Here is a 25,249-nt window from a genome sequence, read left to right as displayed (position 1 = left end):
CTTGAAACTGGGGAGGCGGATGTTGCAGTGAACTGGGATCACCATGCCAGTGCACTCCAGTCTGGGAGGCAAGAAAGAAACGTCATCTCAAAAAAACAAAAACAAGAACAAAACAAAAAAACCCCCAAACTTTTAAATTAAAAAAACCTTTTTGACTCTTTTTGTAATAGCACTTAGCTTAAAACACATTGTATAGCTATACAAAAATATTCTCATTATTTATAACATTATTTTATAAACTTTTTTCTATTTTTAAAACTTTAAATTTTTTCTTTCCTTTTCAAACTTTTTTGTTAAAAACGAAGATACTCACGCCTGTAATCCCAGCACTTTGGAAGGCTGAGGCGGGCGAATCATTTGAGGTCGGGGGTTCAAGACCAGCATGGCCAATATGGTGAAATCCCGTCTCTACTAAAAATTCAAAAAATTAGCTGGGCATGGTGGTGAGTGCCTGTAATCCCAGCTACTAGGAAGCTGAGGTGGGAGAATCGCTTGAACCTGGGAGGCGGAGGTTGCAATGAGTCGAGATTGTGCTGCTGCACTCCAGCCTGGGCGACTGAGACTCCATCTCAAACAAACAAACAAACAAAACTAAGATACAGACACATTAGCCTCAGCCTACACAGGCTCAGGATTATCAGTATCACTGTATCTATTTACACATCCTGTCCCGTTGGAAGGTCCTTCGGGGCAATAACATGCATGGAGCTGTCATCTCCTGTAATAACAATGCTGTTTTCTGGGATACCTTCTGAAGGACCTGCCTGAGGCTGTTTTACAGTTAAACTTCTTTTCACATTTTTTTTTTAATTAAGTAGGAACACACCCCAAAATAATGATAAAAAGTATAGTACAGTAAATGTATAAACCAGTAACAGTTGTTTATTATCATTAGCAAGTATTATATACTATACATAATTGTATGTGCTATACTTTTATACAACTGGCAGCACAGGTTTGCTTACACCAGCCTCATCACAAGCACATGAGCGATACATTGTGCTACAACAACATTGCAATAGCGATGATGTCACTAGGCTGTAGGAATTTTTCAGCTCCATTATAATTTGTGGGACCACTGTCATATATGTGGTTTGTGGGTGACCAAAATATTGTCAATGTGCTGCATGGCTATTATCTTATTTTATCCTGGTAAGTCTGTTATTATCATCACTTTCATGAGAGAACTAAGGTATGAAACAAATAAATGGCTTTTCCAAGGTCACACACACAGCAAGGTGTAAAATTCGCATCTCTTAATCATTGATTTGCTGTTCTTATATCACCATCTATAAAGTGGAACTGGATTCTCAGCATTAATAAAACTAATAAAATCTTGATATTGTATAGAGCTTTATATTTTACAAATTCTTTGACAGATTATCTAATTTCAGTCTGAGAACATTACTATGAGATAAAACCATGAGGTGATACTGAATTGAGTCTTTATCAAACAGCTTCTGATGTCTTATATTGTGGCAGGCAGTATCTCAGGTGGCTCTCAATGATTTGGTTCCTGTAGGTATTCCTCCCACTGTGTAATCCCTTCCCCTTGAATTAGGCTGAAACTAGTGACTTGTCTCTAATGAGGAACACAGCAGAAGCCATGGGATATCACTTCTGATATCAGGTTACAAAAAGACCTTGGCTTCTATTTTGCTATCTTTCAATCTTAGCCCTTGCTCCAAGGACAGCAAGCTGCAACATCTGCATGAAGCACTCTGTTTTGTTAGTAGCCCTATAGAGAGGTCCATGTGGTAGCAAAAGAACGTCCCCAGCCAGCAGCCAGCTGGGACCTGAGGCTTGTCAACAGCCACGTGAGCGAGCTTGGAAGCGTTATCTTTCCCCAGTTGAGCCTTGAGATGTCTGCAGTCTCGGCTGAAACTTTGCAGCCTGTGAGTGACAGACCTGAGCCAGAGGACCTAGCTAAGCCATACCCAGATTCCCAACCCATAGAACTATGATAATAGAGATAATCAAAATCTGTTGCTTTAAGCCATTAGGTTTTGGGGTAATTTATTATTTAGCAATAATGAATACACATATTTACTCCTCATAATAGCCCTATGACATAGTACTATTATGTGAGCCCCAACAAATGAGGAAACTGAGGTTTAGAGATGTGAAAGCAGTTAATGAATGGCAGAGCTGGGATATGAACCTGGCTTTCTGGACTCGAGAGCTTGGGCTTGAGCCCCATGCTGTGTTACCCCCTAGGAGTATAACACAAGGTGCAGTTTGACATCACAGGTGACAATGAATCACAATAGCATATTCTGTTTTGAGAAACTTCCCTGAAAGGAGGCTGAGGTAGACAGGGCATGTATTATTGTCCCCATTGTAATGATGACAGACCATGCAGCTCATACAGCCAAGAGAATGGGATATTAACCCAGGCCTTCTGACCCCAGGTCCGTAGAGTTGGGCCTGTGCTTCACTGCCACGCTGGCACTGTGGCACTCACTGTACATTCAGCAAGCCCTGAGGAAGCTGGCGGGAGCTTAGCTGACATGCACAGGGTAGGTCAATTTGTTCTCTGGAGAGCATTCCATGAGATGCAAATATCTTCACACAGGCCTGGGTTAATACCCCATCCTCTTGGCTGTGTGTAGACCCTCTCACCCTTAGATTCAGACTCATTTTACTAAACAGGCAAAACATAGCTACAAATTTCACGTATTTTAATATAACAGGAATATGTGGTAATAGTAACAATACTATGTAATCATTAACTGTTAATTAAATGCATGCTAATGGTACATAAGTCTGAGAAAGGGTACTCAGTACACTTAATGCAATGTGAGAGATTATCTCAAAGCCAATGAGACCCGGCTGGACATCTTTTGTGCTGGAGAAATTACTCCATCTGCATCACAAGAGCATTGCCTCTGTCACCAAGCTGAAAGTAATCAAGTCTTGTGAGCTTTGAGACTTTTGCTTCCTCTAAAGTCATTTTTCATCCCTTCTTGGTAAGATGCTTCATTTATATGTAAGTCACCAAACCCTGGGGTCAGTACAGTCTGGTTCTCCAATGCCTCGGACATAAAGTAAAACCTTGATGGTCTTAGAAACAGGCTTACTGTATTGCAGAGAGGGTGAGGAGATTACATTGTTTTACCAGTTTACAATCTATGAAATAAAATATGCTTGCCAATATGAATGCATCTTGTAAATGATGTATTTGCTAATTATAAATTAAGTTACATATTTAATCCTTGATTTTTTAGAGCATTGTGTAAGGAATTGAATTAGGTTCAGAAGGAAAGAATGGTAAGAAAGTTAAAATGGCTCAAATGAAAGCATAATAAAAGAGGAAATCATGCTTCTTTCTTTGAATGTTAACTTAAATTATGATGAACTATATGGTAGGATAGTGTTTATGGATGACTGTATATCAAATTCTTGTGTTAGGTAACAAATACTTCCTTGACTAGGGCAGAGTTCAACATTAAAATTAGGACTATGTAATAAAGTTTAAAATGTAAGGTACTTAAGTAAGTATACAATTCTTGTTTACTTACAGGAAAGAATTAATTACAATGACAAACTATACTGTCAGAAATCATGTAAGGATAAATATTACTGAATTCAGAGGGATGAGTTTGGAATGTGGAATCCTTTTCTGTAGGTTCTTCTTCCTCCATCTTCCTCAGATGAGGTGGGCTTTCCTTTCCCATTTTTCTTGGATGCTAACAGCATCTTTTATACCTCTCAGGCATGTTTTCTGCCCAACAGTGTACAAGCGTAATATAAATCCCTATGATTATATTGTCGCTAACCAGGCAAGCTATTGTAGCTAGCCACCTTACTGAGTTCTCTTATTCTTTCTAATGGCATTTTTATGTATCCCCTTGAATTTTCCTAGTAGCTAATTATTTAATCTGTCATTAATAATAAAACTTTTCCCTGACCAATATTTATAACACTTCCCTCCTTCCCTCCTTCCCTTCCTTCCTTCCTTTCTTCTTTCCTTCCTTCATTCCTTCCTTCCTTGCTCCCTTCCTCCCTCCCTAATGGGGTCATTAGGAGGATCTGAGAGTTTTAGAACTGCTAGCTGCTGCTGCTGGTAGCTATTTCTCAAAATATTTTCTTCTTGCTATAAAATGCTTTCCTTCTCATACCAGATTTCACAAAGACCTTCCATCTGGTCTGCACTGATAACTAGAATCCAGAGATGCTCATTCCTCTTACAACTTGTAGTTTAAAATGATCCAGATGCAGAAGGATTAGGTTTCATAGCTTCTTCTAAAGGATTTTGTCTTCCTAATCCTACAACTGCATGTGTTGAGAATTGATCAGCATGAGAGAGTGCTAACAATAAACCTATTAAAGTGTCCAGTTTTTCATTTGACGTGTTTTAGGAGAATACAACAATGGGATCAAAACACTGACATCTATTCAGGTAAGGACGGCAGTAAACCAGATAATCCACAGTGCATGAGACAAAATAAGAGAACTAAAAATGAAAGACAAAATTATAGTCAATCTGTATTAGAAAGAGGGTTCTCAAGAATTTTATCAATTTGTTGTGATCCGGGAATATGCCAATTGATTGAGTGATCTCTATAAATTCTGGTTCTCAGTTTCTTAATCCACAAAATGTGGGAACGAATAAAAAGTAGCTGGGATTTTGATGAAAGTCCTTTCATCACCAGGAAGATGAACTTTGGTAAGTTGACTGACCTAAGCCCCAAATTTTAGGGGCCACAATACTGGTTCTAGAAAATGATTCAGGGAGGAGAAAACAAGAGAGAAGTAAGTCACTCTAAAGTGCTGCTGCCCCATTTCTCTTCCCTATTCATCTGTCCCCTCGTCACTTATGACGGCACACTCATCTTCAATGTTTCCCTGGGGTTTATGTTCATATAATTTCACACATAATAAAAATCTGGTAGGTGCAGAAGAAAGGAGCATAAAGCATGAGATGCTAAACTCACCTCTGCCTTGAGATGGCCTTGATAATTTACGGCATAAAAAGTAAGTTCCTATTTGGTAGAAATTCAGCTTTTGATCAGTCTCAAGCTTATTTTTTTGTGTAAATAAGCTTGTAGAAATAGAGGGAATGCTTTCCCACATTAGAGTGTTAGATTTGATCTTTCACTTTTAAAGGGTAGTGTAGAAATAGAATTCTAGGGTGGGCAATCAAAACAAACATGAAAAAAATGATCTGTGTGTAAAAGTGAGATGTAGGGAATTAGACTTGAGTAATGAGAAGATGACACAAAAGTTCAGGGCCTAAGGCTTTCTGCAAAGAGACCTACTTTCTTTTTCTTTCTTTTCTTTTCTTTTTTTGAGATAAGGCCTTGCTCTGTCACCTAGGCTGTAGTGCCGTGGCATGAACTTGGCTCACTGCAACTTTGGCTTTCTGGGCTCAAGCGATCCTCTCACTTCAACCTCCCAAGTAGCTGGGACTACAGGTACACACCACTATACTTGGCTCATTTTAAATTTTTTTTGTAGAGATGAGTTCTCATTATTTTGCTCAGGCTGGTCTCAAACTCATGGGCTCATGTGATCCTCCTGCCTTGGCCTCCTAAAGTGTTGGAATTACAGGTGTGACCCATCATGCCTGGCTGAGATCTACTTTTCATTTGCAGCCTTGGTATCTTGGTGGTGGTGGGGGTAGCATATTGAGCCCACCTGGGGAATGGGCGGTGCTTGAGCCAGGTGGGGACAATGTGCTGTGAATGATATACCTTACTTCCCTCTTCAATAATAACCCCATCACGCAGCAGGAAATTGAAATGTATTGCAGTGTTACCTGAACTAGAGGTGTGTTCTGGATTTTGTCTCTTCCTAGGCACCACTTCTGAAAAACCCTGACTTTGTTATCTTCCTCAAAAGAATGGAAACTTATTTACATGATTGTTGCTGACCAGGCATCGATAAGAAGAAATGGGGAGCAAATATTTTGTATAGACACCAGAATGGCTAATAAAGGTGACATCACGCTGAGTTGCAAGGTAGGCACCATTCCCTTGGGCAAATGTTGAGAGACATGAGCCATCGTTTCCATGCACTTGGTCTGGGACTAGGCCTTGAATGAAGTCATTATGGCAGAAGAGGAAAGAATGAAAACTTGATCTTACTATGTTTGTGATGTTGATTTCTGTGGAATTTAAAACTTGTTAGCTGGTGGATACACATTGTTAATTTGAATACTCTTCATTATAAAAATAATCTGCTAAGTTTTCATCCCTGGAAATTGTTATGAAAGCGAAAACAAGCACCTAAAGGAATATTTGAACAGGCATATACCTAATGACCAGAGTCATGGCTACACTTTAAAAGGCTCCTTTCTAGCTCTGTTACTAGAAGTCTCAATTGAGATCTATAGCAATCCTTGGAGCTTCTGCAGCCCATGTCAGGTGATGATGACACAATAGTTAAGTTCTATCAACAATGATGAATCAGGATTTGAGTGAGTTTCTCTATATAGCTCTCTTAGTGATGAAATACCTCTATGCAGCAAAATAGTTAGTGGTGAGGTGCTATGCAATTTTAGAAATAAGCAACATACTCTGTTTTAAATATGATACAGAAACTGAGCTGAGTCCCACTTAGGAGGTCGGCTTCATCATCCCAACTCCGTGGGCTGGAGGCTAAAGCTCTGAAGGGAGGAAAAACAGAGGCAGGCATATTTTGTGCATTTGTTAAATGGGCCTCAAATGCCTCCATTCATTTATTTGTTGAAGACAGGGTCATCTCATTTAATTCAGCAGGAAAGCAACTGTACCAGAAAGAGAAAAGCTGTCTCAATCTTCTCTGTATTTCAAAGGTATTTCACATATGCTCCTCATGAAGGAGACCGCACAGGGAATCAGACCCACGTGCCTGCTTTGCCTCTCTTGCGCAGGATTAAGTAAGGGAAGCCCCTGATTCACAAGTGCATCCTGGCTGTTTAAGGTTATGCATATTGTGTCTGAATGTACAACTATGATAAATATATATTCTGGAGCAATGTTAAATTCAGCTTAGGACGATGTACTGCTTAGAGCTTTGAGGGAAAACATAAGAATGATAAAATAAGCCTAAATTATTTTGGAAAAAACACTGCTCCCCCAACCCATTTGACGATCTATTATTTCCTCCTGGGCTGCTCCCTCCCCCAAGAGATTTGGTGCAGGAGGCAAGGAAGGACAATAAGAAAGGTTAGGAAGAAACACCTTGGGATGCTGACACCATCTGCCTTATCCTTCTAACTCAAGGACAAGCAGCGTTGGGTTGAATACAAAGTCCTTTCTTCCAAAACTAGGCACAGGCAGGAATATATATATAGATGCAAAACCACTATGATCCTATGATAGGAGCTGGAATCACTTCCCTTTAGACTCAATTTCCTTTCCTTTTCGTTAGGTAGGGGGTCAGCCTCTCACCTTGCAGTATTGGGTGGAGATGGCTTAAGACCAAACTTCTCATCTCAACTCTTACTTCCAAGATTTATTTTGTATTTAAAAAAAAATGAGCCTGCCTCATTACCTCCACACCTGGGTATTTTGTTTATCAGGACTGAGCACAGTATTATTTTCTGAGGGCTGGAGCAACAGTGCAGTCCTTTCTAATCAAAGGTTTTTTAATCAGCTGGCTTTGAAATCACACAGTTCTTCCGGGGTCCCTGGAGCACACCACCTCCCTGTGATTTCTACTCAAGTTTTCCCTGGCCCCCACCCCCAGCACCCGTTCCATACCTATTTAATCTTTAAGCTGCCTCTAATCCTTTTGCAAGGAAGCAGGATGAAATGCTCAAACCACAGTTATACACAATGTTGATTCTCAGGTTCACACATTTGAGGAATTGTTTGAACAAGAAATGCTCTCTGTACTATAATCCAGGGTGCAGGCACGGTGCCCGGGCGACCCTCAGTCTCCCTCCGACACCCCGCATCCCAACTCCCGCCGCCTTTGCGCCTCAAAGCTGGCAAACATCCCCAAGCCAGAGCTGGAGTACCTGGAGTGGGTGGGGGTAAGAAGGGAAGCCAAGGTCGTCCCGGAAGGTGTGCGCCCCTCACCTTGCGGACGGTGCGTGCAGCCGCGCCGCACTGGGCAAACCGGCACGTCCAGCTGGCTCCAGAAGTCTCACTCGGAACCAGCTCCTTTTTCTCCTGAGCTGGATCAGAGCACTGCTTCTCTCAACATTCGATTCTGGAGTACGTTGAGCCCAGGGCGTTCTCCCCGCCAGCGTCCTTGCCCGCGCCAGTGCCCGCCGGGGTGCGGCGAGACAGAACCTGGGAGCGCGGCGCGCCGGGCAGCCCGAGGCACCGCTGGTGGCAGGCGCTGCGCTTCGCCGAGTCTGGGCGCCTGGACTGGAAGAGGAGGCGAGAGGGAGAGAGCGGGGAAGAGGAGGAGGAGGAGGAGCAGGAGCAGGAGCATGGGCAGGGGCAGTCTGCTAAATCATCTACGCAGGTCGCAGCCTCCCGGGACACCGTGAACGGAGAGGGGGGTGGTGGGTGTGGGATGAAAAGATGAGCCCGGGTGTGAGGCAGGTGGTATTGTGAACTGGAGGTCGCAGCTCCGAGGTACTCCAGGTCTTGCTTAGGTTATAAAAGAGAAATTCTGGAGCTGATGGCGCCTTAGGGCTCCCGGTTGCAGACACTAGAGGGCAGGGCTGTCCATGTTATAAACCGGGCCAGCGGGGTTGGAGGTGTGGGCGAGGGACTCACCTCCTGAGCCCCTTGCCGGCCACAGCCCTGGCGGAGAAGGGGAAAATAGATACAACAAGGGGGCAGACCCTACTCCCCTCTTCTGTAGCGAGCCTGGGTTGAGGAGGGAGAGGAACGGCGGGAGCAGTTGACGGGTTTGCACGCTTTCTCTACGCGGTTCCAACGGCAAACAGACCCTCTGGAGGTGCATTTCTTAGCCCTCCTCCAGGGGAGATACAGTCGACATCCACAGGATGCCTCAAGGAGAGAGATTACAAGGAAGGGGTGAGGGAGAAGTGGACGAAAATTGGGGTGGGTCAAAGTGGAAGGGGGGAAGAGAGGTGGGGAAAGCAGTGAAGAAAAGGAGACGGAGGGTGGAGTGGTTGGGGCTGAAAGACCTGCTGAAGCAGCCTTGCCATTTTTTTTTTTTTTTTTTTTTTTGAGGGAAGTCTACCTGGGCGCCATCTCAGGTTGTCAGAGGGCTTTGTGCTCTTCTGAGGGTGCCAGGGGCTGTTCTTTTTGTTGTTCTGCTGCCGCAAGGTCAGAAAAGTTAAGCTGGGAGGGACTTTGCAGAATCCTGGCATTGCTAAAAGAAGCTTCCTTACGGCTGGTTGGTTATTCTCTGTGGAGAACTTGGATGACTCAACATTGAAGCCTAACATGGATTGAGCCCCTGCCATTGTAAAAAAGAAAATCAGATTGTTCAAACTAGCCATAAAATGAACTAGACAATCTTATGGAGACAGTATGATCTGTAGACAGCCTGATACACAAACCTTAGAGTTGAAAGGACCTTGGAAACCATGTAGGCAACTTGGGTAGCTGCCCCAAACACCTGCCTCACATTTTTCTTTCTGGTTTGTAGCCTTATGGCTGATTTGAAAAACACTTTAAGTTATTTATTTATTTTTTGAAGTTTGACAATTCTAAACCAAATGAAACCCTTCTTCAGTTCAAAAAGCGAGCCTGTGTGCCCTTCTCCTGCCTTCTGGAGCGCCTCTCAAGGCCAGCAGGGGTTGACTGATGGATTATCAGGGGAATTTCACTGAACAAGAGAAAGGAAGGTTGGTAAACTATAGTCTTAAATTGTGATTTGCTTCTGTTAATCCCATTAAACTGAGAATAGGCTTAAGTAGACTGAAGTCTAACAGGAGGATGAGGTGGAAATATGTTTTCCTACTAAAGATGACACATCTTGAAGTTTGTTTGATGATAAAGGTGTTATGTAAAAATAAGCAGAACAAGAATCATTCCTCATTTTAAAAAATAATCTTATAGGACTGAAGATATTTTAGATATCCCAAGAGAGTAAGTAAGGACATTGTTCTACTCTTGCAAGTTTGGAGTTCCTCCAAAATATAAAGGAAATATGAGTTTGTTAAATTGCTTTATTTAAAATTGATTTACCTATTTTTTGGTTATTACAACATAAGGAACTATGGAAACAAATATTATACACTTGGAAACTTTCCTGAACATACCTCAGAATACCCGCTTTTTGGCAGATGTTCAGCTTTATGAAGTGTCTGATTATTTTCAAGCTATTAATTAACTTCTGGCATATATTCCACCAGCTTTAATAAAATCAATGCTCTCTTAATCAAGAGCTGCTAATTCAATTTGTATTACCCATTTGGGTTTCCAGTGGCCTCTATGAGTGCTTTAAGATTGCAGGTATATGTAAATCACATCCCCATTTCATAATAGAGAATTCCTTGTCAGTTAGAAAAACTATAAGGATTGCCTGGAGCCCTGGGCATCTGGCATAAAAAAGTCATCAACTTGCAGCGGGAACTCAAAAGTCATTATGAAGAAATTAACTTATCAAATCCACTCATTCATTAATTCAAAAAATGTTGGTAAATATCTACCATGTTTGAGGCATGAGGCAACTTCTAGGACTAAAATAATGAAGGAACAGTTTATTCTCTCAGTGGGAAGACTAATTCCCAAACTAGTAAATCCATTCCAGAGTAACAGTTTGGAGAAGGGGTAAGTACAGGATGTTATGGGAGCACAGAGGAGGGCAATCTAATCCAGGTTTTAGGACCAGGGAGTAATTTCTGGAAGTGGTACTGGCAGTGGTGATGTGTATAGACGGTGGGGTGGTTGATAGTGGTTGGGAGAGGGAAAAATCATGAACAATGGATTCCCTCCATCTCCAAGACAATCCTAATTACATTTGTTAATTTTTCACTTGGATGCTGGAACTTCACATTAATAGATGAGGAAGCAAGCATGCACATGGTACATTTTTCTGCTAGAAGTAAGACTACAAGTTTTGTGAGGCAGGAGCTGTTTATAACTTGTTCATCACACGATTACAGAGAAGAATCAAGATTCTGGTTGACATTGTCTGTCATTTCCTACCTCCACCACGGAAGTGGGAATGAAACATGAAGGGAAGGCATTATGGTGGCGAGGGAGCTCACATTTCTGAGCTCACACCATCCTAGGTGCTCTCCATACACTATTCCACTAAACAATTTCAACAACCCTGTGACATGGTTCTCTCATTTTACTGTTGATTTCAAAGACTGAGCTTCAAATTGCATTTTATGTCTGTGGTGTGACAGAGGCTAGAGGGAGAGAATGAAATGTTTATAGGTAGGTTTCAACATTTGTCAGCTTTCAGGAAGTTATGCTGTAGTAACCAAGCATAACCCCCAAATCTCAGTGGCTTGCTATGGTAGAAGTTAGTGGCTTGCTAATAAAAGTATTAGCTGTGGATTGTCTGCAGCTCCATTTGGGGATCCAGACTGATGAAGCCAGGCCATTTTTATGGTAGAGGGAAGAGTAACGGGGGAACATAACAATGGTTCTTAAAGCTTCAGCTGAATTATAAGATAAATCACTTATGCTTACATTCCATTGGCTAACCCAAATCATATGGCTAAGCCAGATGTCAACTGAATAAAAAGCAGGTTTCCTCCACTAGGAAGGATTCCAGGGAGGGCTTCTGTAAAGATGGGCCTGGGAGTCACAATATTTTATGAATAAATTATTAAATTGACAACAATCTCCAGCAATGCTTTTGAATGAAGGCATTTTCACTATAAAATGTTTTATTTGTTGATACTATTGGCTAACTGTGTTCACCAACCTCACGATACAGGGAGCAAAATAATGAATTTAGGTTGATTAGCTTAATCAACTAGAATATAGCTTAATTGATTAGAATACATCATCTAGATCTAAGCTGTTCAGGGAACAGTTGGCAAGGTGGCCTTGCAGTGAGAAAAAGCTCTACTCTCTGGCCGAAAACTGGCTCGTACTCCTTGTTGGCATGTGCTAATATTTGTTCCCAGGAGGAAATAATTAAGGCAGACTTGGTAGAATAAAACCTCAAGCTCTAGTGGTCTTGACAGTGGTTCATGATCAACACATTTTTTTTCATCAAAAGTAATCATGAGAAGCAACTCACTTACTCATGAGTAGAAATAGTTGATACATTTTCAATAACTATTTCTTGAACACCTCCAACCTGGAAGTTTGAAAGAGATATAGGACTTGGTCCCTTCTCTAAAGGAACTAAAAACCCAAGGTAGGAGAAGGCATTTACATGAATGACTACATGAAAGAGCTGAAGGAGCAGAGAGGCCTCTACGGAGGAATTGGGGCTTTGGAAAGATGTGTAGAGTCTGAGTAGGCCCTCTTGGTGTAGGGCTAATTTTTCTGTCTTCCTGCCCTCCAGTGCATGCTTCTCTTTGCTCCAGGGAGCTATCACTATGTGCCATGCATGTGCATCTGGGGACTCACCAGCCTAACCCTTTTCTCAAATGGACAGGCCAGAAGCCCTGTGTTATGACCATGTGGGCTAAACAATTATGTCCCTTTGCCCCTGTGTTCTTTTTTATTTTTCAGTTTTATGAATTTTTCATTTTTGTGGGTGTATAGGAGGTATATATATTTTTGGAGTACATGAGTACTACAAGCATGCCATGTGAAATAAGCAAATCATGGAGAATGGGGTATCCATCCCCTCAAGCATTTATCCTTTGAATTACAAACAATTAAATTATACTCTTTATTTTAAAATGTACAATTAAGTATTATTGACTATAGTAACCCTGTTGTTCTATCAAATAGTAGGTCTTATTCACTCTTTCTGTTTTTTTTGTACCCAAGTTCCTGTATTATTAAATAAATAACTTACAAGTGGAAACCATGAAGACACAAAAAACAAGCAGTGTGCAGATCAAGGTTTGGTAACTGGTGTGAAGGACAGGGATGGCTGCTTTTGAAAGTGATACATCTATTCATGCATAGGCATTCTTGTAATGGAGAACTCCTTTGTTTCTGCCACTCTTGAGTCCTAGTCAAAGCTGGCAGTCCTTGTTATGTGTTCATAGGTGGCCTTTGGTGATTTGGGAGGTGATTCGTCGATGTTAGGGCAGCGCCCTGCTTTCACCGTTCTGCTTGACAATATGTAGGCTGTTCATCAAGCATTCTGACTCTAGAGTGAAACTTCAGGGTTCAGATACCAGCTCCACTACTTACAGCAGAGTGACCTTAGGCCAACTTATTGTACATTTGTCTCAGTTTGCAACATCTCTAGAATGGGGATGATAAGTCTTGTACGAGGGTTTCTCACATGAGACAGTGCATTAAAGTTCATGGCACAGTGGCTGGCACACAGTAAGTAATGGGTGTTAGCTATTACTATGATCTTTTCCTTTTTATTTACTGTGTAAGAAGTAGATTCATTTCTCAGATTATTTTTAATGTCTGTGCCTCTGGTTTCTGGCTCTTTTCTTCCAGCCTGCATATAGAGCTTTTCTAGCCTAAATATTCCCTGTACCCCTCTCTACTCCCCGCTTTTCCTTGAATCTCTCTCTCATCTATATTATCTTTGCCTCTATTTACCATTACCATTTAATGTCATGAAAAGAAAAAGAATTCTTGGTCAACATTTCTTCTTCCTTACCTCTCACTCATTCCTCAATAAACTGAATATAGCTTCTGACTTAGTCATGCTACCAAATTTTTCTTGGGAAAATCATCAGTGACTTTGTATAATAACTCCCAAATTCAGAGGTTGATTTTCAGTTATTGTCCCCTTCATCAGTTTTAGCATTGCTTACCACAAGTCTTTCTTAAACTCTCTCTACCTTTGGCTTCTAGAATGCACCTCTGCTGGTACTTCTATCTCTTGTACCATTATGTTTCAATTGCCTTTCCTGACTTTTCTTACTTTGAGTTTAATTTAGGTATTGCTGCTTATACCTAGAACCTCTAATGTCAAAAATTCAGCAGACCCAGCCAATACTAATAATGAGTAAAAAGCAAACTTGAGTAAATGGAGGTAAGTGCCTGGATAAGAAGACTGAAGCATTCTTCTTCCTTTTTTTTTTAGTGGAGAGAATTGGACAGAAGGTTCTAATGTTTATCTGACATTATAAATGTAGTAGAAATGTAAAGAAAACTTTGAAAAAGGAATTAACTGGAGGACAATTATCTTAGGTGAAGTAGTATAATCTATTATAAGAATAAAGTAATTTTTAAAAGGGAATACTGGCTGGACTTGGTGGCTCATGCCTGCAATCCCAGCACTTTGGGAGGCTGAGGTAGGCAGATCACTTGAGGTCAGGAGTTTGAGAGCAGCCTGGCCAACATGGTGAAACCCCATCTCTATTAAAAGAAAAAAAAAATACAAAAATGAGCCAGGCATGGTGGTGTGTACCTATAGTCTCAGCCACTTGGGAGGCTGAGGCATGAGAATCACTTGAACCTGGAAGGCAGAGGTTGTGGTGAGCCGAGATTGCACCACTGCACCCCAGCCTGGGTGACAGAGCGGGACTCCATCTCAAAAAAAAAAAAAAATTACCATAAAAAGACATCTAAAAAGAATAGAAAAGATAGCACAAAGAGAGGTCTTGAATATAGACAAACTTAACCCAGGATAGTAAGGTAACACAAAGCAGTGAAAAGAATAATAAATTGTGTGGCACTGTTCACAATAGCAAAGACTTGGAACCAACCCAAATGCTCATCAATGATAGACTGGATAAAGAAAATGTGGCACATATACACCATGGAATACTATGCAGCCATAAAAAAGGATGAGTTCATGTCCTTTGCAGGGACATGGATGAAGCTGGAAACCATCATTCTCAGCAAACTAACACAGGAAGAGAAGACCAAACACTGCATGTTCTCACTCATGAGTGGGAGTTGAATATGAGAACACATGGACACAGGGAGGGGAACATCACACACTGGGGTTTGTTGGGGGATGGGGGGCTAAGGGAGGGATAGCATTAGGAGAAATACCTAACGTAGATGACGGGTTGATGGGTGCAGCAAACCACCATGGCACATGTATACCTATGTAACAAACCTGCACGTTGTACACATGTACCCCAGAACTTCAATAATAAAAAAAGAAATTAACAAAAAAGAAAACAATTCAAAATCCTCACATCATATGTAAATTACAACAAAATCCAAAGGGTGAAATAGTTAAATGTAAATAATTCAGGACGACAATAGAGAAACATTTGGGTATATATTCTCCAATATTTTGATAAGGAAGAACTTTTAAGCACTAGGCTTGGTATTTAAGGACATTTGGATCAGTAATTCTTTCTCCTTTAGCATCCAGAATTATAGAATTTTAATCACATTCATCATAATCTCAAGGCAAAACACACAAGAATACTTTGTTATTTTATACTAGTCTCAAGTTCTTCCTCCAAAGCTCCAGTGTAGCTTGTATTTGTTTCCCTTGTCTCTCTAGGATGGCAAAGTAGAAAATGCTGTTTCTCTTCTGCTAGCCACATCACTTCCCTTTTCTTGATTCTTATTCTGGAGATTTCTCTTCTCTGATTACTTTCAGCCCTAAAATACCTATTCATTGTCACCTCTAACTTTTCCCTCCATTCTATATGCTACAATAGGCTGCACTATATTATACACTTTACTGTTTGGCAGTGTGCTTGGTATACAGGAGGTGCTCAATAAATACTTATTGAATGAGCATTTTCCAACCATATTTTAAAATCATTTTTTTAAAAATTGGCCTTTGAGTAGAGGTAACAATAATATATCATTTTAAATAGCTAGAAAGAGGATACTGAATATTTCCAACCACAAAGAAATGATAAATGTTTGAGATGATGGATATACTAATTGCCCTGATATGACCACTATGCATTGTTTGTATCAAAACATCATTATGTACCCCATAAATATGTACAAGTATTATTTGTTGATTAAAAAATAAAATTAACCACCTGCCAAAAAATGGGCTTTCAAGTATTATTCTTTAGCTATTCTTTTGTTCATTCTTTTATTCATGAAGTAATGGAGAGCTGCATTAAAGTAATGGTAGCAGAGATCATGAAAAAGGTTAAGTATAATTTCTGATTTAGACAACTAGATAGAAGAAGTACTAGAGTTAAATTTTGAACCTGTTAAATTTGAGGATGCTGCAGGCCACCCAGCATAGTATCTGGTCAGCAGCTGGAGCTAGAGATAACTTTTTTTGGCGGAGGGGGTCCCTAGGAATTGGCCTTTATGTGCATTTTGTGGTCTAGCTCCTCAAGCTGCATATCAGCATGCTTATCCCCAGGATATTCTTTTATTCATCTCTCTGAGTTTTGTTGTTCTTTAACATATTTTTAATTTTTCTTTTTGGGCCTTGTTTGCCCTTAAATCTTTTCAATTTATTACTCACCCAAAGCTATTCACAACTCAGAGAAAGAAAAATGTTCCTTTGATCTTTAATCTCTTGTGGCTTTTTCTAACTGACCTGTATGAGGGAAAAAGATGCTCCACTCTTTTTCTTGGCCTTGGAAGTTTTCCCTCTTGTATGAAAAAGGAGACTTCGGTATTGCCAAGACACTGCTCCCACTGGCCTGGCTCTTTAGGCCTTGTCATTTAGCAGCTGTAATGACCATGTGCAGTGCACTTTCTTACCAAAGCCCCAGAAAAACATCTGCTATCTGTCAGACTTGGCTTTTGCTGGAGAATTATTTAAACCTTTGTTTCTTTTAAACTTCCCCAACACATTTGGTACACAATAAATATTGAAGAATTAACAAAACATGGTAGAGTTTTTTTTTCCTACAGGAGAAAAAAACATGTTGAGCAAATACTAGGTACTTTACATATGTTATATTTAATCATCACAATCAAAACAAGTTTAGGAGATGGACATTATCATTTCCATTTTACAGACAGAGGAAAGGAGGAGTGCAGGTGTAAATACTTCGCCTGATGTCACACAGGTAGAATGTGGCTTAGCTGAGGCTTGAACCTGTGTCTGTACTAAGGCCTGTTCTTTTCCATCCCATTGCAGTGTGTTCCAGGATGGGCTAATAGAGCTCCAGGGAAAGCTGGGTTATGGGAGTGAGTGGACTGCACGTGGGAGGAAGGAAGAACTCAGGGTCAGTAAAGGAGCAGCTTCCTGACCTGGGAGTATTTGGCAGGGTGAGTACATGTGGGGTAGACAAATCACAGAGTTCTTTAAAATGGGTTTATTATTTGTTTTTATTAATAATATTGTTAGTTTGTATAGAAACTTAGAATTTTCAAAGCACTTTCCCTATCTTCATAAAATCTGGCAATTCCAAATCATTTTCTAAAAATATACTGTTTATGAAATAACATATCAGGTGATGATAACACTGTTACTTTATAGTTATTTATTATTTATTTTAATAATTTATTGAGGGATAATTTATATAACATAAAATTCACTCATTGTGCATGTACAATTCAATGATTTTAGTACGTTTCTAGAATTGTGCAGCCATCACCACAGTCTAGTTGTAGAATGTCTCTATCACTCTAAAAAGTTTCCTCATGCCCATTTTTGGTGAATCTCTACTCCCAAAGCCATCCTAGGCAACCACTGGTATGTTTTATTTATTTATTTATTTGTTTGTTTGTTTGTTTGTTTGTTTATTTATTTTGAGACAGAGTTTTGCTCTTGTTGCCCAGGCTGGAGTGTAATGGCGCAATCTCAGCTCACCACAACCACTGCCTCCCGGGTTCAAGCGATTCTCCCGTCTCAGCCTCCCGAGTAGCTGGGATTACAGGCATGTACCACCACGCTCGGCTAATTTTGTGTTTTTAGTAGAGATGGGGTTTCTCTGTGTTGGTCAGGCTGGTCTCAGACTCCCGACCTCAGGTGATCCGCCCGTCTTGGCTTCCCATAGTGCTGGGATTATAGGTGTGAGCCACCGCGCCCCACCTGTTTTCTGTTTTATAAATTTGCCTTTTCTAGGCATTTCATATAAATATTCAGTCTTTGCGTCTAGCTTCTTTTACTCAGTGAAATGTCTTTGGATTCATCCATATGAACCATGTATCAGTAGTTCCTTTTTTTCAATTGCCAAAACGTTTTCCATTTATGGATATGTCATACTTTTAAAAATCATTCATCTGCTTGTGAACATTTGTATAATTCTTTCCCTTTAAATAGTACTTTGTAATTTACATATCACTTTGACATTCATTATATTAGTTGATCCTCACGAACCATGGGAAGAAGTGAAGACAGGTTGTTATTCTCACGTTATGACAATAGGATGATAATAGAGCCTGGCATTTATTGAACTCTTTCTATTTGCAGCACTGCTATAAACATGTTTTATGTATTGGCTCATTTAGTCCCTGCATCATCCTTGTGGGGAAAAGGCTATTATTGTCATCATCTTTTATACTGGTAGGCTGTTATGAAGAGGTTAAGTAACTTTCCCAAATCTGCAGCCAGTATGAGGCAAACTGGGGTTTGAAACCAGGCAATCTGGAACCAGCATCGAGGCCTAGAGAAGTTAGAAGATGACATGTTCAAGCCCTTTTAAGTGGTTTTATTTTCTTTTTCTCTTCATACATAAGTAAATGAAATTTATTTATTTTTAATTTATTTTATTTTTTTATTTTTATTTTATTTATTTTTATTTTTTTTATTATTATTATACTTTAAGTTTTAGCGTACATGTGCACAATGTGCAGGTTAGTTACATATGTATACATGTGCCATGCTGGTGTGCTGCACCCATTAACTCGTCATGTAGCATTAGGTATATCTCCTAAAGCTATCCCTCCCCACTCCCTCTACCCCACAACAGTCCCCAGAGTGTGATGTTCCCCCTCCTGTGTCCATGTGTTCTCATTGTTCAATTCCCACCTATGAGTAAGAATATGCGGTGTTTGGTTTTTTGTTCTTGTGATAGTTTACTGAGAATGATGCTTTCCAATTTCATCCATGTCCCTACAAAGGACATGAACTCATCATTTTTTATGGCTGCATAGTATTCCATGGTGTATATGTGCCACATTTTCTTAATCCAGTCTACCATTGTTGGACATTTGGGTTGGTTCCAAGTCTTTGCTATTGTGAATAGTGCCACAATAAACATACATGTGCATGTGTCCTTATAGCAGCATGATTTATAGTCCTTTGGGTATATACCCAGTAATGGGATGGCTGGGTCAAATGGTATTTCTAGGTCTAGATCCCTGAGGAATCGCCACACTGACTTCCACAAAGTTTGAACTAGTTTACAGTCCCACCAACAGTGTAAAAGTGTTCCTATTTCTCCACATCCTCTCCAGCACCTGTTGTTTCCTGACTTTTTAATGATTGCCATTCTAACTGGTGTGAGATGGTATCTCATTGTGGTTTTGATTTGCATTTCTCTGATGGCCAGTGATGGTGAGCATTTTTTCATGTGTTTCTTGGCTGCATAAATGTCTTCTTTTGAGAAGTATCTGTTCATATCCTTCACCCACTTTTTGATGGGGTTGTTTGTTATTTTCTTGTAAATTTGTTTGAGTTCATTGTAGATTCTGGATATTAGCCCTTTGTCAGATGAGTAGGTTGCGAAAATTTTCTCCCATTCTGTAGGTTGCCTGTTCACTCTGATGGTAGTTTCTTTTGCTGTGCAGAAGCTCTTTAGTTTAATTAGATCCCATTTGTCAATTTTGTCTTTTGTTGCCATTGCTTTTGGTGTTTTAGACATGAAGTCCTTGCCCATGCCTATGTCCTGAATGGTAATGCCTAGGTTTTCTTCTAGGATTTTTATGGTTTTAGGTCTAACGTTTAAGTCTTTAATCCATTTTGAATTAATTGTTTATAAGGTGTAAGGAAGGGATCCAGTTTCAGCTTTCTACATATGGCTAGCCAGTTTTCCCAGCACCATTTATTAAATAGGGAATCCTTTCCCCATTGGTTGTTTTTCTCAGGTTTGTCAAAGATCAGATAGTTGTAGGTATGCGGCGTTATTTCTGAGGGCTCTGTTCTGTTCCATTGATCTATATCTCTGTTTTGGTACCAGTAACATGCTGTTTTGGTTATTGTAGCCTTGTAGTATAGTTTGAAGTCAGGTAGTGTGATGCCTCCAGCTTTGTTCTTTTGGCTTAGGATTGACTTGGTGATGTGGGCTCTTTTTTGGTTCCATATGCACTTGAAAGTAGTTTTTTCCAATTCTGTGAAGAAAGTCATTGGTAGCTTGATGGGGATGGCATTGAATCTATAAATTACCTTGGGCAGTATGGCCATTTTCATGATATTGATTCTTCCTACCCATGAGCATGGAATGTTCTTCCATTTGTTTGTATCCTCTTTTATTTCATTGAGCAGTGGTTTGTAGTTCTCCTTGAAGAGGTCCTTCATGTCCCTTGTAAGTTGGATTCCTAGGTATTTTATTCTCTTTGAAGCAATTGTGAATGGGAGTTCACTCATGATTTGGCTCTCTGTTTGTCTGTTATTGGTGTATAAGAATGCTTGTGATTTTTGTACATTGATTTTGTATCCTGAGACTTTGCTGAAGTTGCTTATCAGCTTGAGATTTTGGGCTGAGACAATGGGGTTTTCTAGATATACAATCATGTCATCTGCAAACAGGGACAATTTGACTTCCTCTTTTCCTAATTGAATACCCTTTATTTCCTTCTCCTGCCTAATTGCCCTGGCCAGAACTTCCAACACTATGTTGAATAGGAGTGGTGAGAGAGGGCATCCCTGTCTTGTGCCAGTTTTCAAAGGGAATGCTTCCAGTTTTTGCCCATTCAGTATGATATTGGCTGTGGGTTTGTCATAGATAGCTCTTATTATTTTGAGATATGTCCCATCAATACCTAATTTATTGAGAGTTTTTAGCATGAAGGGTTGTTGAATTTTGTCAAAGGCCTTTTCTGCATCTATTGAGATAATCATGTGGTTTTTGTCTTTGGTTCTGTTTATATGCTGGATTCCATTTATTGATTTGCGTATATTGAACCAGCCTTGCATCCCAGGGATGAAGCCCACTTGATCATGGCGGATAAGCTTTTTGATGTGCTGCTGGATTTGGTTTGCCAGTATTTTATTGAGGATTTTTGCATCAATGTTCATCAAGGATATTGGTCTAAAATTCTCTTTTTTGGTTGTGTCTCTGCCCAGCTTTGGTATCAGGATGATGCTGGCCTCATAAAATGAGTTAGGGAGGATTTACTCTTTTTCTATTGATTGGAATAGTTTCAGAAGGAATGGTACCAGTTCCTCCTTGTACCTCTGGTAGAATTCGGCTGTGAATCCATCTGGTCCTGGACTCTTTTTTGTTGGTAAGCTATTGATTATTGACACAATTTCGGAGCCTGTTATTGGTGTATTCAGAGATTCAACTTCTTCCTGGTTTAGTCTTGGGAGGGTGTATGTGTCGAGGAATTTATCCATTTCTTCTAGATTTTCTAGTTTATTTCTGTAGAGGTGTTTGTAGTATTCTCTGATGGTAGTTTGTATTTCTGTGGGATCAGTGGTGATATCCCCTGTATCATTTTTTATTGTGTCTATTTGCTTCTTTTCTCTTTTCTTCTTTATTAGTCTTGCTAGCGGTCTGTCAATTTTGTTGATCCTTTCAAAAAACCAGCTCCTGGATTCATTAATTTTTTGAAGGGTTTTTTGTGTCTCTATTTCCTTCAGTTCTGCTCTGATTTTAGTTATTTCTTGCCTTCTGCTAGCTTTTGAATGTGTTTGCTCTTGCTTTTCTAGTTCTTTTAATTGTGATGTTAGGGTGTCAATTTTGGATGTCTCCTGCTTTCTCTTGTGGGCATTTAGTGCTATAAATATCCCTCTACACACTGCTTTGAATGTGTCCCAGAGATTCTGGTATGTTGTGTCTTTGTTCTCGTTGGTTTCAAAGAACATCTTTATTTCTGCCTTCATTTCGTTATGTACCCAGTAGTTATTCAGGAGCAGGTTGTTCAGTTTCCACGTAGTTGAGTGGTTTTGAGTGAGTTTCTTAATCCTGAGGTCTAGTTTGATTGCACTGTGGTCTGAGAGACAGTTTGTTATAATTTCTGATCTTTTACATTTGCTGAGGAGAGCTTTACTTCAAACTATGTGGTCAATTTTGGAATAGGTGTGGTATGGTGCTGAAAAAATGTATATTCTGTTGATTTGGGGTGGAGAGTTCTGTAGATGTCTATTAGGTCTGCTTGGTGGAGAGCTGAGTTCAATTCTTGGATATCCTTGTTAACTTTCTGTCTCGTTGATCTGTCTAATGTTGACAGTGGGGTGTTGAAGTCTCCCATTATTATGGTGTGGGAGTCTAAGTCTCTTTGTAGGTCACTCAGGACTTGCTTAATGAATCTGGGTGCTCCTGTATTGGGTGCATATATATTCAGGATAGTTAGCTCTTCTTGGTGAATTGATCCCTTTACCATTATGTAATGGCCTTCTTTGTCTCTTTTGATCTTTGTTGGTTTAAAGTCTGTTTTATCAGAGACTAGGATTGCAACCCCTGCCTTTTTTGTTTTCCATTTGCTTGGTAGATCTTCCTCCATCCTTTTATTTTGAGCCTATGCTTGTCTCTGCACATAAGATGGGTTTCCTGAATACAGCACATTGATGGGTCTTGACTCTTTATCCAATTTGCCAGTCTGTGTCTTTTAATTGGAGTGTTTAGTCCACTTACATTAAAGTTAATATTGTTATGTGTGAATTTGATCCTGTCATTATGATGTTAGCTGGTTATTTTGCTCATTAGTTGATGCAGTTTCTTCCTAGCCTTGATGGTCTTTACAATTTGACATGATTTTGCAGTGGCTGGTACCGGTTGTTCCTTTCCATGTTTAGTGCTTCCTTCAGGAGCTCTTTTAGGGCAGGCCTGGTGGTGACCAAATCTCTCAGCATTTGCTTGTCTGTAAAGTATGTTATTTCTCCTTCACTTATGAAGCTTAATTTGGCTGGATATGAAATTCTGGGTTGAAAATTCTTTTCTTTAAGAACGTTGAATATTGACCCCCACTCTCTTCTGGCTTGTAGAGTTTCTGCCAAGAGATCCGCTGTTAGTCTGATGTGCTTGCCTTTGAGGGTAACCCGACCTTTCTCTCTGGCTGCCCTTAACATTTTTTCCTTCATTTCAACTTTGGTGAATCTGACAATTATGTGTCTTGGAGTTGCTCTTCTCGAGGAGTATCTTTGTGGCATTCTCTGTATTTCCTGAATCTGAATGTTGGCCTGCCTTGCTAGATTGGGGAAGTTCTCCTGGATAATATCCTGCAGAGTGTTTTCCAACTTGGTTCCATTCTCCCCGTCACTTTCATGTACACCAATCAGACTTAGATTTGGTGTTTTCACATAGTCCCATATTTCTTGGAGGCTTTGTTTGTTTCTTTTTATTCTTTTTTCTCTAAACTTCCCTTCTTGCTTCATTTCATTCATTTCATCTTTCATCACTGATACCCTTTCTTCCAGTTGATTGCATCGGCTCCTGAGTCTTCTGCATTCTTCACGTAGCTCTCAAGCCTTGGCTTTCAGCTCCATCAGCTCCTTTAAGCACTTCTCTGTATTGGTTATTCTAGTTATACATTCCTCTAAATTTTTTTCAAAGTTTTCAACTTCTTTGCCTTTGGTTTGAATTTCCTCCTGTAGCTCGGAGTAGTTTGATCTTCTGAAGCCTTCTTCTCTCAACTCGTCAAAGTCATTCTCCGTCCAGCTTTGTTCCGTTGCTGGTGAGGAGCTGCGTTCCTTTGGAGGAGGAGAGGCGCTCTGCTTTTTAGAGTTTCCAGTTTTTCTGTTCTGTTTTTTCCTCATCTTTGTGGTTTTATCTACTTTTGGTCTTTGATGATGGTGATGTACAGATGGGTTCTTGGTGTGGATGTCCTTTCTGTTTGTTTGTTTTCCTTCTAACAGACAGGACCCTCAGCTGCAGGTCTGTTGGAGTTTGCTAGAGGTCCACTGCAGACCCTGTTTGCCTGAGTACCAGCAGCAGTGGCTGCAGAACAGCGGATTTTTGTGAACCACGAATGCTGCTGTCTGATCGTTCCTCTGGAATATTTGTCTCAGAGGAGTACCCGGCCGTGTGAGGTGTCAGTCTGCCCCTACTGGGGGGTGCCTCCCAGTTAGGCTGCTCCAGGGTCAGGGGTCAGGGACCCACTTGAGGAGGCAGTCTGCCCGTTCTCAGATCTCCAGCTGCGTGCTGGGAGAACCACTGCTCTCTTCAAAGCTGTTAGACAGGGACATTTAAGTCTGCAGAGGTTACTGCTGTCTTTTTGTTTGTCTGTGCCCTGCCCCCAGAGGTGGAGCCTACAGAGGCAAGCAGGCCTCCTTGAGCTGTGGTGGGCTCCACCCAGTTGGAGCTTCCCGGCTGCTTTGTTAACCTAAGCAAGCCTGGGCAATGGCGGGCGCCTCTCCCCCAGCCTGGCTGCCGCCTTGCAGTTTGATCTCAGACTGCTCTGCTAGCAGTCAGTGAGACTCCATGGGCGTAGGACCCTCCGAGCCAGGTGCGGGATATAATCTCCTGGTGCGCCGTTTTTTAAGCCCGTCAGAAAAGCGCAGTATTGGGGTGGGAGTGGCCCAATTTTCCAGGTGCCGTGTGTCACCCCTTTCTTTGACTAGGAAAGGGAACTCCCTGACCCCTTGCGCTTCCCGAGTGAGGCAATGCCTTGCCCTGCTTTGGCTTGTGTACGGTGCGCTGCACCCACTGTTCTGCGCCCACTGTCTGGCACTCCCTAGTGAGATGAACCCAGTACCTCAGATGGAAATGCCGAAATCACCCATCTTCTGCGTCGCTCACGCTGGGAGCTGTAGACTGGAGCTCTTCCTATTCAGCCATCTTGGCTCCCTCCCTAAATGAAATTTCTAAATTTATTCATCAGATCCCAGAAAATTTTAGAGAAATTAGACACCATAGACATTAGTGTACAATGTACTTCTTTATGTACAGATGAAGGATGAGAGCTTTTTTATGTACAGATGAGGGTTAATGTACAGTGTACTTCTTTATGAACAGATATGGACTAGGAAAAGCAAGGTCCAGAGTCACATGCCTGGTCATTGATAGCACCTGGATTAGAATCCAGTTCTGCTGTCTCCAAAGTTAGTACTTTTGTCATTAGGTTGCTTCTTAAAGATTTATGCAAAACCTTGTACAAAGATTTATACCAAATATAATGGGAATATTTAGGATCCTGGGAGAGAGAAAAGGAATGAGCCTGTATTGAGGGGAGGGCACTGAAATGGGAAGAAGCATGAAAGACATATACTTGCTTTTTCTGAGCTTGGTGTGCAAAAAATGCATGTGTGACAGGGCCCAAACTTTCTTCTGTTGCAACAAATCCTTGGATTCACAGGTGACTGGGCCAGTATGAGAATTCCACATAGATTCTGTGTCTGT

The 25,249-nt window shown here is 40.7% G+C and overlaps 1 protein-coding gene and 1 long non-coding RNA gene across 4 annotated transcripts in view; one reads left to right on the top strand and one right to left on the bottom strand.

Moving 5' to 3' along the window:
* The window catches only part of HTR1E (5-hydroxytryptamine receptor 1E), an 81,395-nt gene extending 72,723 nt beyond the window's left edge, over positions 1–8,672 (bottom strand). The window contains exon 1 of one of the 2 annotated variants that reach the window (XM_016955971.3): positions 7,949–8,672. The gene's annotated coding sequence lies outside the window, so the exon portion shown is untranslated. The remainder of the gene's footprint in view (positions 1–7,948) is intronic. The other variant, XM_003311375.4, reaches the window with a different exon arrangement.
* The window catches only part of LOC134810206 (uncharacterized), a 396,797-nt gene that overhangs the window by 121,773 nt on the left and 249,775 nt on the right, over positions 1–25,249 (top strand). For both annotated transcript variants that reach the window (XR_010157733.1, XR_010157734.1), the window contains exon 3: positions 5,801–5,963. This is a non-coding gene — a long non-coding RNA (uncharacterized LOC134810206). The remainder of the gene's footprint in view (positions 1–5,800; positions 5,964–25,249) is intronic.

The sequence above is a fragment of the Pan troglodytes genome, chromosome 5 (genome assembly GCF_028858775.2).
Source record: "Pan troglodytes isolate AG18354 chromosome 5, NHGRI_mPanTro3-v2.0_pri, whole genome shotgun sequence".
NCBI lineage: Eukaryota > Metazoa > Chordata > Mammalia > Primates > Hominidae > Pan > Pan troglodytes.
This window is presented reverse-complemented; position numbering and strand designations above follow the sequence as displayed.